Source organism: Silurus aristotelis (assembly GCF_946808225.1).
Source record: "Silurus aristotelis genome assembly, chromosome: 1".
NCBI classification, from domain to species: domain Eukaryota; kingdom Metazoa; phylum Chordata; class Actinopteri; order Siluriformes; family Siluridae; genus Silurus; species Silurus aristotelis.
The window spans coordinates 41,358,105-41,372,248 of record NC_139574.1 but is presented as its reverse complement, the minus strand read 5'-3'; the positions used below and the strand labels follow the sequence as shown (position 1 = coordinate 41,372,248).

Here is a 14,144-nt window from a genome sequence, read left to right as displayed (position 1 = left end):
ATTTAAATCCTAACTAAAAATGTAAAGTTTAGTTAGAATGCAGCCTTATAACATCTACTGTTAAAATAGAACTTTTAACAACCTCAGTTAGTTAAAAACATCAGAAATAACACTTTGGCATTCAACACATTACAAAATAATTTAATTCAATAAATTAATTTTAATAACTCAATTTCAGTTCAAGTCACTCGGTTCAAAAGAGTTCAATAAATTCATTTAAAAATAATAAGGTCCAGAAGAGTCGGTTCACTGGATTCGGTTCAATTGAGTCTGAATCAAAAGATTCACTGGAAAATGACTCGATTCCACAGTTCTAACAAAATCTGTAACATAAAAAATTCTGTCTCCTTAAAAATATTTCTTTCAGCAGTCTCACTCAAGAAAAATAAACGTTTGTTCTGTTTGTGCAAAACCAGCAGCTGGTCAGAAAGTTCCTTCTCTGTTCCTGGGTTAGTTTGAAGGGTTCTCCTCAGTCAGCTTCGTCTCCGTGGTTTGGCTCGTCATCTTACATCATCGTCTCATTGTAATGAACATTGTAGTGTTCCAGCATGAAAAAACCCTGACCTGCATATATACAAACAATAATCAGTTCTCAAACATCTCAACATTCACTGTTTCTAGTTCAATAACAGAACAAATAGCATTCGTACAGCTCAGAGTCTGATTTGAGGTTTGATCAAGTTTACATTTTATTCTAACATGTTTGATTGAGTTCTTGCATGTAGATGATACTTTTAATAAATTTAATACTAACTTCATGCAGTTTCTCAACATAAAGACTGGATTTTATAAAAACCTTTTGACAAAATAAATTGTTTCAATGTTTTTAAATCTGTACTCGTTATTTCTACATTATTTATTACATTAATTTTAATCAGCTTCATTTAACTTCAGTTTCATTTATTTATATTAAAAAATTAAGCTTAAAAATTAAACATGAACCCCCTGTATGTAAAACAGTAAACAGTTTTAGTTTAAGACGGTTTAATATTATCAAGAAAAAAAATAAAAAAAATAAAATTATATATATATCTCCATCCATCCATCCATTTTCTCCCGCTTATCCGTAATTCGGGTCGCGGGGGCAGCAGTCTAAGCAGGCCCCCGCCTTCGACTGCTGCCCAATCCTCACAGCACCGTCCCTTACGGTCCCTCCTGCAGGTGGTGAGCCCACGGGAAGTATATATATATATATATATATATATTATATATATATATATATATATATATATATATATATATATATATATATATATATAATAAAATATGATAATAATAATAATAATAATAATAACAATAATAACTGCAGTTGGTTCTCAGATTTTAGTCTTACACTGCCCTCTAGTGGCTCTGTCAGGACTTTCTTTTTACTTAAATATGTACAAATATTATTAATCGTTTTCGTTGTCTAGTTATATCAAGTTGAGGAGTCTCCCCCGTGTGGGTGGAGGAGGAACTGCTACAGTTTAGAGCCTGATTTGAGGTCAGATCAAGTTGAGTTCTTACAGTAAGTTTGATTGAGTTCTAACATGTAAATGGTTCATTTAATAAATTTAGTACGACCTTCATGCAGGTTCTCAGCATAAATAGTGAATTTTATAAAAACATTTTTGGACAAAATAAATGTTATTAAATCTGTACTCGTTTTTTCTGGATCATTTAGTTTATTACATTAATATTAATCAGCTTTATTTAACTTGAATTTCATTTATTTATATTGCACTTATACACAAAAAACTTCTAGAGCTTCACCACTACATCACTCAAATACTACTGCCATGTGTAATCTTCTGATAAACCCTAATAGTGACATGGTGTTGTATAAATAATAGTAAATGTGAATATTTCTTTCAGATAAAAGTCATAAAGTGCATTTTAGGTGAATTTATGAACCACATCTGGCTTGAATAGACCGGTGTCCAAATACTTTTGACTACACAGTGTGTATCAGCTGAAAAGCAGCAGCTTCGGATCAGTCACGTTTCCACTGGGATTCAATCTGAAATATTACTTTTGATCATATAAAATATTTTATATTATATATTATATATTTGATTACAGATCATTGGACAAGACACCTGTCAGTCAAGGTATACAGGTGAATGACAGGTGTCTCGTCCAATGATCGGTAAGTTTACATTCACAAACGATACCTACCTTTTCCGGTTTGTCTGACTTGTCGCTGTGTTTTCAGATTTGTTAAAGTGTTTTTAAATTTGTTCATTTGTTTTCGGATTTGTTTTGTTTTTGCATTTGTTCATTTGTTTTTGGATTTGTTAATTTGTTTTCATATTTGTTAATTTTTTTTCAGATTTGTTCATTTGTTTTTGCATTTGTTAATTTGTTTTTAGATTTGTTATTTTGTTTTTGAATTTGTTCATTTGTTTTTTGATTTGTTTTGTTTTTGCATTTGTTATTTTGTTTTTTGGATTTGTTAATGTGTTTTGCACTTCTCAGCCACCGTACTAATTTGGTAATGTTTGTTTATAACTTGGCTTATTTAAAAAAAATAACATTTTATGTAAAATTCCCTTTAAAAGTGTAGTACAGTGTAATTCATCGTGATAACGCTAGAGGGAGCTAAAGTTTAGTAGAACATTACTGCCACCTACTGGACATTGAACACTTTTTAAAATGAAGTGGAAGATTAAACAGTACTGTTTGATAAAGAAGTGTTTAAATAAAGACATTTATGTGCAGGAAGACCAGATGTAATTATTCTTACTGTTTGTGTTTCATTTATAATGTGACCCAGACAGCACCTATATTTTATAGTTTCACTGGAAACAATTTAAAATAAGGTTATGAATGTTTGAACACAATGATTATTGGTGAATGGGCTGTGAGGGAAGTGGCACCAAGTAAAATCTTGCCCAGGGCAGAAAATTGACCAGGGCCGGCCCTGTGCAGGATGGAGGGAGTGTGTTGAACTGTTGGAGCCGGCGAAGAAGATGGAGGGAGGGTGGGATTTCAGTGGACAATAAATATGAGGCAGTTCATGTCACACAGATTTTTATTTAAATTTTTTTATCTCAATTCAGTGTCATTACAAAATAGGTTTAAATTTGTGGAGATTTTATTTGTCCATAGTGTTCTTTCCTTTAAAATGGATTGATTGACAACAATCAAAAACCACTCCACATTGGACGAAGTTCTTATCCTTCATTCTTATTTTAGCCTTGTTTATTTTATTGGTTAAATATGATGCTACTTTTGGAGAGAGAATCAGTAACTTTTTTTAACTGCCGGTAAACACGTGTGTATTATATGTGGAGCGAATGTGGCTGTAATTAAAGTATTGAATCTAAGACGCACTACGAGACAAAACATCAGGAAAAGCTGAAAAACCTGAATGCAGAGTAGAAGATACAGAAAGTAGAAGATTTAAAGAAGAATCTGGCATTTCAGCAGACGTTTTTCACCAGAGCAAAATCACAAAGTGAAGCTGGTGTGAAAACAGAGGAGAAATCAGAGGCACATCAGCCGGTTATTTACTGAGGGAGAGTTTCTGAAGAGCTGCATGATGAAGCTGTGAGACGTCTTGAGTTTGACTGGAGATATTTTTATGGAGAGCAAAATATTTTAAGTTATTTAAAGTTTAATTTTATTTATTCTGGAATAATATTCCTGTCTGTTTTTATTCATATTTATGTTTAAAAAAAATTTTGTTTTAGTGTGTTTAATAAATGTTTATCCTGTTCAGCACACGACCTAAAGTGTGCTTTGAGTTTTGGCCCCCTGTGCAATTGAGTTTGACACCCCTGTGTTAGAACATTAAACTTACTGTTAGAACTCAACTTGATCTGACCTCAAATCAGGCTCTAAACTGTAGCAGTTCCTCCTCCACCCACACGGGGGAGACTCCTCCATGAAAGTTCTACAGAATTCTGTTCTACAGTGCTACAGAATTCACGTCTCAGTGAGAGAAAAAGCTCAGCTTTAGTAACTCATCCTGCTGTTTTAATCAAAAGATTTCAATAAAAAGAGAATCTCAGCATCTCCAACTAGAAATACAATGTGGATTCTGTTCAGGTTCATACAGCAGGTGATGGAACTCATCATCAGTTTGCATGTTAATTAGCTGGATGAAGCATTTATTCATTAGTTATTTATCCAGTTATGATCTGTTTACCTGTTATTTCAACAAAACCAGATTTTCTCCTGCAAACCAAGTTCAAGAAAATGCTACAGGGAATTGACTCCCATGTCGAGTTTGCTGGACTTTAGAATGTAATACTTTATTGCACTGAGGGGCTTCAGTACATAAAGATCTACATTTACACATATAACTTTTTTTCATAATTATTAATTTTTAATATTATTATTTGCAGATTTACACATATATGAAACCCAAAAAGATAAAATGATTAAATTCCCAATAATTGGTTTCATTAAACAATGTTATTTGAGTGTTATACAATCAGCACACCCTCATCTTATACATATTATAAAACTGGACTGGACTGATTTTGCTGATCAAAGCACGGAAAATTCATAAACCCCACCAAAACAACAACAACAATTATAATAATTATAAAAATAATAATAATAATGATGATAATATTAATAATATAATAATAATAATAATATTAATAATAATAATAATAATAATAATAATAATAACTGCAGTTGCTGGTCAGATGTCAGTCTCACACTGCCCTCTAGTGGCCATGTTAGGACTTAATTTTTACTTAATTCTGTACAAATATTATTAATGGTGTTTTGTTGTCTAGTTATATGTGATGTTGATCTTTTATGAAGCAAGATATTTTTTTTGATAATATTAAATTGTCTAAAAGATCATATAATAATCTGTCTAATTCTCTGAAGTCTTCTTCTCTTTCTCACAGTGATTCTGAGTATCCTGGAGCTTCATGGTGGTCCGTTCTAAAGTGACCTAAAGCTCAGCAACATGTTCCTCCGCTTTTTTTTGTTCTCTTGCCCAGCTCTCTCTCTCTCACATTCTACAGTTTTCTCCAGTTCCTTATAGTTTTTGAAGTAAAACTGGAGCTCCATGGTGGTCTGTTTCAAAGTGGCCTCAAGCTGAGCAACATGTTCTTCCACTTTCTTTTGTTCTCTCACCCAGCTGTCTTTCACAAGTTCCACAGTTTTCTGCAGTTCATCATGGATTTTCATGAAAGACTGAAGCTTCATGGTGGTCAGTTCCAAACTGAACTCAAGCTGAGCAACACGTTCCTCCAGTTGTTCTTTTTCTATCAACCAGCTCTGGAGATGTATGGCATTTCTCTCATTTCTTTCATCAACTTCCTCATCCTCCTCTTCAGCAAGCTTTTTATATTTTATTTGTCTACAGCTTTGAAATATTTCTTTAAATCTTCTGAAGAGCTTCATCTTTATGTCTCCTAACTTACAATTAGCAAATTCACAAATGCGAAACAGAGGCGCGTTCTGGCTGATATAGACGTGTCCTGATCCACCGCCTGTGACGTCACACAAGTATATTTTCTCTCTCTCTCACACACACACACGCGCATGCGCAGATTACAGAGAGAAAGCACAGCTAGAGTATGATGGTGTCTTCACAACTTTTCTGTTGTTCCTGAGAGAAGAGCGATATTACAGTCATAAATAAGATAAAAACGGCTGTAAACTGTGTATAAAGCGAGTGAAGGTCAGCGGGACTCCATGCTCTCTGAGGACGGACCGGGGCTAGCTTCAGTAGATATCTCTGTTACATAATACATAGAGGTTTTTAAAGTCCAAACTGTCTTTTATTCACATTCTGTTGATAATTGTATTTGATTAATAAGTTTAAACTACACTTATTACATAGAGCTCCATAGAGAAAGCAGTTAGTACGCGGTATTTGACAGTAAACTTGGTCTGAGTTGAGAACCGGAAGTTGACCGGAGTGACTCTATGAATGTTGACCAGTAGGTGGCAGTGTGATGTGTATTAGAGCTCACTGTCACAGCAGGTCATTAGAAGTAGTGGAGCTCTAATGACGTCATTAATAGCGAGGACAAGACACACAGCAGTTTGGGATTCTTTTATTGACTTTATTGATTAATTGATTTGGAGTATGATTGTGTTTCTGATCAAAGTAAGTTCATGTGTATGGAGTAAAAACAACCTGTACATTTCTCACTTCCAGACAGTATTATGAGATGTTCATCTGCTGGAAGTTCATGTTTAATGCTGCATGTTTTATAGGATTTATGAGCTGGAAGAAATGTTTTACTTTTAACCAACTGGTGCATTTTTATCTATATGCTTCAGATGAGTTTTATAAAAAACACATTTTTACTTATAAAAAATAAAATGTTATTCTGAGTGAAACCAATTGTTTATTAAATGCATTATTCACTAAATAAACATCAATGAAAACTGGATGATTTGGTTTTATTGAATGTAAAAATATTAATTTGAGGATAATTGAACTTAATGAATCGAAAAGTTTTGGATTAAATGAAGACTTTACTGAACTAAACAGCACTGAATTCTCCTTTAAATGAACTTAAGTTTACTGAACTAAATACTGTTACTTATATGAAAATAAACCCGGTTTCTTGAACCCTGTTCGGTTTCAGCCCCACTTTTGGGCCTCACAGCTGAAAATGACCTTCCTGACTTTCAATGGTAAAAGTTCCTGACAACAGTGTGCTACATACACAATTTACATCTCTTTTGAAAGAACACACTTTGGGCTTTACATCATCCAAAGATGCTGAAGTTCATTAGAAAAAAATGTGTACGTCATAAAACATATATTTTTTAAAAAATATATAAATACATGAATTCGGTCCTGAAACAATCCAGAATAGTGACGGGTTAAAAGTCACATGTGTAATGAGTTTATATTTCAACTTTGAAGGAAATACAATAAAAACGAGATTCCTATAAACATTATTCTGAGACTGTGTGTAGTCCTTTTCTCCCTCCGTCTGTTTGAGGAAAAGCAGCCTGATAACCAAATGTACTGGGAATAATAACATTCACACAATAAGCATAAGACTGGTATTAGAACATTAGAAAAACAGTAGAAGAAGAAAGTAATGAAAATAAAAGTAGCACAATGCTTCCTTCAGTGCCTCTGTGAATGATGGAGCACATCTGGACCTTCCTTTTATCCTTCCATTCTACAAACAGCACATCCTCTTCTCTCAGCCAGTGATGAGGCCTCAAGGGGCTTTTTTCAGAAGCTTGTTGGTGATGGTTTGAGGGTTTGTGGACTGAATTTTCCCACATGCTCAGATGTTCTTTTTTTAGGAGATCTCTAAACAGTGCTGGACTTGTGTAGAAGTCGTCAACGAACAGTTTGTAGCCCGTTCCCAACATCTTCTCATCAACCAGTGGCATGACAGATGGTCTACAGACTGGCTGGGGTGTAAAATCCTGATTCCACCTCTCTTTAGGTGTGTTGGGGGATACAACCAGTGAAGACTGGGATTTTCTGTCTCTCACTCTTACTGGTAGAGCTGAAACAGGTGCTGAGTTTGGAGACTGCTTGAACCTCTTTTCTGGTTGATGGCTGGTGTGTGGAACCCACTTCTCCTCAGAAGATTCAACTTAATGACTGTTGAAAGACAAAGAAAGAAAAAAATAGCATTGTATATCAAGTACATACTTTTGTAGTAGTATGAAATAAGGAAGGGGGCAAACACTTTTTCACACCACTGTGTATATTTATTTGCATGTTTGTCACACTTTAATGTTTCAGATCATCAAACTAATTTAAATATTAGTAAAAGATAACACAAGTGAACACAACATGCAGATTTTAAATGAAGGTTTTTATTATTGAGGGGAAACAAAATCCAAATCTACATGGCCCTGTGTGAAAAAGTGTTTGCCCCCCTGTTAAAACTGTGCTAACTTTATCACACCTGAGTTCAATTTCTCTCACCACACACAGGCCTGATTACTGCCACACCTGTTCACAATCAAGAAATCTCTTAAATAGGACCTGCCTGACAAAGTGAAGTCGACCAAAAGATCCTCAAAAGCTACACATCATGCTGAGATCCAAAGAAATTCAGAAACAAATGAGAAAGAAAGTAATGGAGATCTATCAGTCTGGAAAAGGTTATGAAGCCATTTCTAAAGCTTTGGGACTCCAGTTAACCACAGTGAGAGAAATTATTCACACATGGCAAAAACATAGAACAATGAAGAACCTTCCCAGGAGTGACCGGCTGACCAAAATTACCTCAAGAGCACAGTGACGACTCATCCAAGAGGTCACAAAAGACCCCACAACAACATCCAAAGAACTGCAGCCTCACTTGCCTCAGTTAAGGTCAGTGTTCATGACTCCACCATGAGAAAGAGACCATTTAAAAACTGCATGTTTACTTGTGTTATTGTTACTAATATTTAAATGAGGTTGATGATCTGAAACATTAACGTGTGACAAACATACAAAAAAATACAAAATCAGGAAATTGCAGTTGCTCAGCTGGAGGTCACTTTGGAACAAAACCAGCATGGAGCTCCAGGATTCTCTAAATCAGTGTGAGAAAGAGAAGAAATGTGCAGCGCATCAGAGAAATATGAGAGGAACCCAATGTTGAACCTCTCCATGTCCAATGATTCAAAATCAAAGAAAATGTACAAAATAATGAAATATTAAATTATTCAACATTTTTGTGTTTTTGTTACTATAATAAATATAAAAGTAATCAAACCTGTTCAGGGGGTGTCCCAATACTTTTGGCAATATAGTGTATCACTTCATTTGTGCTTGAACAGTTTTCTCTTTACAGGATCTGTACCTCAGGTATGAGAAAATATGACTATAACACACTGATAACACACTTACCAGGCAAGACTTCAGGAAATTTCCAGACTTTTCCCTCATAAACAAAGGTAGACCTTTAGAGCTCTAGATTTTCTTTAAGCAGCACATCAGAAGCCTAAAAGACAGAAAAAGTTCAAACCTTCAGATTCATGGCTACTGAAAGTTGAAAGGACACTGGTTGTCAGCTCGCAATCTTTAAAAGGACAATTGATCGTGTCATGACCTCCTCAACGATTTCTGAGATGGTTTCAAAACTGTGGTATTTAAACTCGTACACCTTCACCACTCCACTGCTCTCCCTCTCATCCACACACGTCTACTGACTTTCATTCTCCTTCTCTCAAGGACGCACCTCCACGTCTCCAGACTTTTCTCAACCTGCTCCCTACTCTCACCACGAATCACAATACCGTCGGCAAACATCATAGTCCACGGAGAGACTCCTGTCTGACCTCGTCCGTCCTCACGTGCCTCTGCATGCTTTATTATGCTCTTTATTAGCACTTGTAAAACTTTGTAAGGGTACTGTCTCTAATATTTATAAAACTATTTTTTCATTCGTTGTTCAATCGGGATCTTCATCGCTTTCTAAAATAAAGAGTAACTGGGAATCGGACCTTAATTATAATTTCACGGATGAGGAATGGTCCAAGGCCCTTGGTCGTGTACATCCTCCTCTATATGCGCCCGTCATTCGTTAATACAGTTTAAATCATTGCATAGAGTGTATTGGACAAAGACCAAACTATCTAAAATTAACCCTGGTTTGGATCCAACTTGTGATCGTGTCGGCGGCTCCGGCTACTCTTTATCATACTTTTTGTCTTTGCCCAGCCTTGACCTCTTTCTGGACATCGATTTTTAAATCAATCTCTGAATACTTCATTTTAGATATTAAACCATGTCCCCTGATAGCATTATTTGGACTCAAGCCCACAAATCCCTCCTTGTCATCCTTACAATCAAACATGCTCGCCTTTTGTTTAATAGTAGCAAAGAGACTTATATTACTGAATTGGAAGAATCCTCACCCACCCAGTTCTTCTCATTAGATACATGACCTGTCTCAGTTTATTCAAATAGAAAAGATCAGATTTACATTACTTGGTATTACGGAAAAGTTTTACACCACCTGGCAACCATTCTTATCATATTTAAGAGAAAGAGGAAAATAAAATCCTGTTCTCTTTGTTTAGCCTTTTTGAGCTCTTCCCCTTGTCCCTGACTTCTTGGTAGATGTAAAAAGGAGAAAGGAAAACATATCTTTGAGAGTGTTAATGTACTTAGGTGCAAAATCTTTTATTTTGTTTTATTTTTCTTTTTTTCTCCTGTTCTTGATGCTCATATTCATGATTGTGATTGTGTGTATAACTTAGAAAGAGAGAGACCAATTTCTTGTTGTTGGACTAAATTAACCACTGTTCCATTGTCTTTCTCACCTGAGTGTCTTTCTGTTTGAAGTGCATCAATAAAAAAAGAGTTGAATAATAATAATAATAATAATAATAATAATAATAATAATAATAATAATAATAATAAGAAGAAGAAGAAGAAGAAGAAGAAGAAGAAGCCAAGTGATTTTGAAATGTTTTGCCGGTGTCTATGATGACTGGTGGGTCCATCTAATACACAAACGCCAAGTGTTCAAGGGAAGCAAATAGAAGCAAGACTGCTTCCATGCTAGAAGAACGATAGTGTTTTGAACTTCTCAGCAAACCGGTTCATTCTCCTGCTCTACTGAAACTGTGAATGTATGCAAAAGTGCAAACAGTGACCAAGAAGCTTTTCCCTGCGGTAGTTTCTGTAGTGTAGTGGTCATCATGTTCGCCTCACACGTGAAAGGTCCCTGGTTCGACACCAGGCAGAAACAAGGTTGTGATTTTGAAGCTAGTGTTACATTCTTAGGCCTGTAAACTGTGTTACTCGACAGCATTAGAGAAATGTAGAAAACTTTCTTTTATATTGTTTCTGTAGTGTAGTGCTTTAAGTGTTATTGCTGCTGTTTGAACTACAAAAATGTTCAAACAAGTTAAATGTTCCTTATTTTAAAATATGCAAATGCAGTTATAAGAAATTAAAAACTATTTCTATTTTAATAAAATCTGAATTCAAGAAATTCCTGGAAAAAAATCACTTATTTTACACACAGAGCTGTGCAGTAAAGCTGAAACTCTACATCTTCAAACTGCATCATGTCAGTAAAAAAAAGGAAAACTTTACAGAAGTGTTTGATTTACAAAATGCTAGCTAGTGATGTACATGCAGCCCCTTTTTACATCATTAGAATGCACAATTACTGTAGGAAAATTATAATCTAAGAAACTCCTGGAACTAACAAGCAAAAAAAATGAACAGGTACTTTAACAAATCTTGTTTAGTAAAACTCTAAATTGTTAAACTTTTCACTGACATTCAGAAGTGTAACAATTGTTTCAACAACAAAAACATCTGTAGAGTCTGTAACACACCTTTATCACATTGTCCACAACAAGAGGGGTCGCACTAGATCCACTCATGGTCAGCAATGTCTGAGATGAGAGTGAGGACTCTGGGATTGACTGAACACTTTTTTCTTCTTGGATTCAACCTGAATACATGAATAATAATAAAAATAATAATTCAAACGTTTATTAACAGGGGCTTCAATGTCAGTTATATATATAATGCAGATACTTGAAACAAATTGGAGGATGAACGCTGCCAATATTGGTAGTAAACAAATACAAAATGGCTTAATAAAGTAATTATTGTGCCAAATAAAAATATTACATAAAAAGGAAAGTAATTATTAAACAATAAAATTGGAAATAAAAGGGAAAATTAAATAAGTGCTAATTTTAAAATAAAACTGAAAATGATAAATATTGATCTGTCAATGTAAAATAAAATAAGTTGGTAAAGTTTCTTTTTTGGATGCTGTATTTGGCACAATAATTTATCAAGCCATGTATTTAGTTCTTTTTTTTTTATTACCAATTAAGGCAGGAACTTGAGGGATTTATGGACGTGACCTAAAGATAGTGAGGAGTTAATAATATTGAGAAGAGGCTCACCAGCTGTATGTAACACTTCCTTCAATAGATGAGTTGGAATGTGATCTAACTGACATGTTGTTGATTTAGCTTTGGTAATAACATCATACAGCTCTTCCTGTCCTGTACATGTAAAACAGTGTAGTTGTGGAGTTGGTGTAGGTAAGATTGTGTCAGGAGATGCTGTCAGAGGTTGGACCTCCACAATTGTTTTTCTAATGTTATACATTTTTTCAGTGAAGAAATTCATAAAGTCGTCACTACTAAACTGTGATGGAACACATTTTTCAGATCCCTGATTTGTAGTGTAGTGTAGAGTATTTTAAAACATGAGTATCTGTACTTCTACTTAAGTAATGGATGTATGTACTTTTGCCACCTCTGGTGATGAGGAGGTGATGGTAGGTATGGTCTGAAGGAGAGGAAAGTGGAAGGGCAGATGGTGGTAGATTTTGCTAAAAGAATGGAAATGGCAGTGGTAAACACTTAGTTTAAGAAGAAGGAGGATCATAGGGTGACCTATAAGAGTGGAGGAAGGTGCACACAGGTGGACTATGTTCTATGCAGGAGATGCAACCTAAAGGAGATTGGAGACTGTAAGGTGTTGTCAAGGGACAGTGTAGCTAAACAGCATCGAATGGTGTTCTGTAGGATGGTTTTGAAGGTGAAAAATAAGAGGAGTGTAAAAAAAGAAGGAAGAATAAGACGTTGGAAACTAAAGGAAGAAGACTGTAGTGTGAGGTTCTGGGGAGAGGTCAGGCAGGGGCTCGGTGGTGTTGGATGATTGGGCAACTACTGCAGAAGTGATAAGGGAGACAAAGGTAGAAAGGTACTTGGTGTAACATCTGGAAAGAGAAACAAAGAAAAGAGAAACAAATGAAAGAAATCTGGTGGTGGAATGAGGAAGTGCAGAAAAGCGTAAGGAGAAAGAGGTTGGAGAAACAGCATTTGGATCGACAGAGAGATGAGAAAAGAAGCAGTGGTACAAGAAGATAAAGCAGCAGGTGAAGAGGGATGTGGCGAAAGCCAAGAAAAAGGCATATTACTGACACATTCAGGGGTGTAGCCATTATTTCAAAATTGAGAGGAACAGAAGAGTCAAATGTAATAATAATAATAAAATGGGTATATTTGACAGGGTTTATTTTCTCTTACTCCTTTTAGACTGGGCCTTGAAAACGTGAACACAGGAATTTACAATGTTAAATGTAAATGTCACAAAAATCCCCCAGGTATTCTACACCAGATCAAATGACCCCTGACCCACACAATAATGCAGTGCTGCACACTAAGTTACCCTTCATCTGATAAAACTTCAACTAGACATGGCTTATAATCAGAGGTGGCAAAAGTATACACATCGTTTACTTAAGTAGAAGTACAGATACTCATGTTTTAAAAGACTCCAGTAAAAGTTGAAGTAGTGACTACACTTTTTTACTCAATTTAAAGTAAAGAGGTTTGGGCTGTGACATGTACTGTAAAAAGTAGCCGTTACTACTACCTGTTTTAGTGTCACACTGGTAATTAAACCTCACATCATATCAATGTATTAATACAAAAAAATGAATGTATCCAGACCACCATATACAATAAAGGCAGAGAAAAGACTAAGATAACATAAAAAAAAAAGTATTTTATATATATATATATATATATATATATATATATATATATATATATATATATATATATATATATACACACACACACACACACACACACACTATATTACAGTTTTTCTCAAATGCTAAAACACATTTCACAAACGTTTCCTCCATGTTCCCCAATGTCTAAACACAACACCCTTTTCTAAAGCTACATAAACACAACCACACCTTCTCACTTCAAAACTCAAACTTTCACACCAAAAGAGAAGCTCGAAGCTTTCAAAAATGTAAACACTATACACATCATTACACACTACAGCAAAACAATTGAAAACACAATGCTCAATTTGTGAGAAGGTTCTTTGTTTCATAACTGCCAATGCATATTTTTGAAACTTTACAGTAATGGATGTTCTTAGATCTCTGTAGAGAATTAGGCATTTAGATTTGAGAGTTTTATATAAAGAGTATAAATCTAGAATCTAGTAAATTCTGCATGTACACTACTGTAACACAACTCAATGCAAAAACAGAATCTATTGCACACAACGGTACTCTTAAAAACATGATCAGGGTGTGAAGTTTTTTTATTTACTTACACACACACACACACACACACACACACACACACACACACTGTGCGGCATCATGTCGCTGAGCTGCATCCAGCCACATCACCTCATCCACATCGCAGGCTATATTGTCTCTTGCCAGGCACCGCGGGAAAAACGCCATGGAATG

The 14,144-nt window shown here is 35.1% G+C and overlaps 1 long non-coding RNA gene across 1 annotated transcript in view; it reads right to left on the bottom strand.

The window, feature by feature from the left end:
* Nucleotides 1-14,144, bottom strand: part of LOC310725605 — an 84,372-nt gene that overhangs the window by 23,963 nt on the left and 46,265 nt on the right. The window lies entirely within an intron of this gene.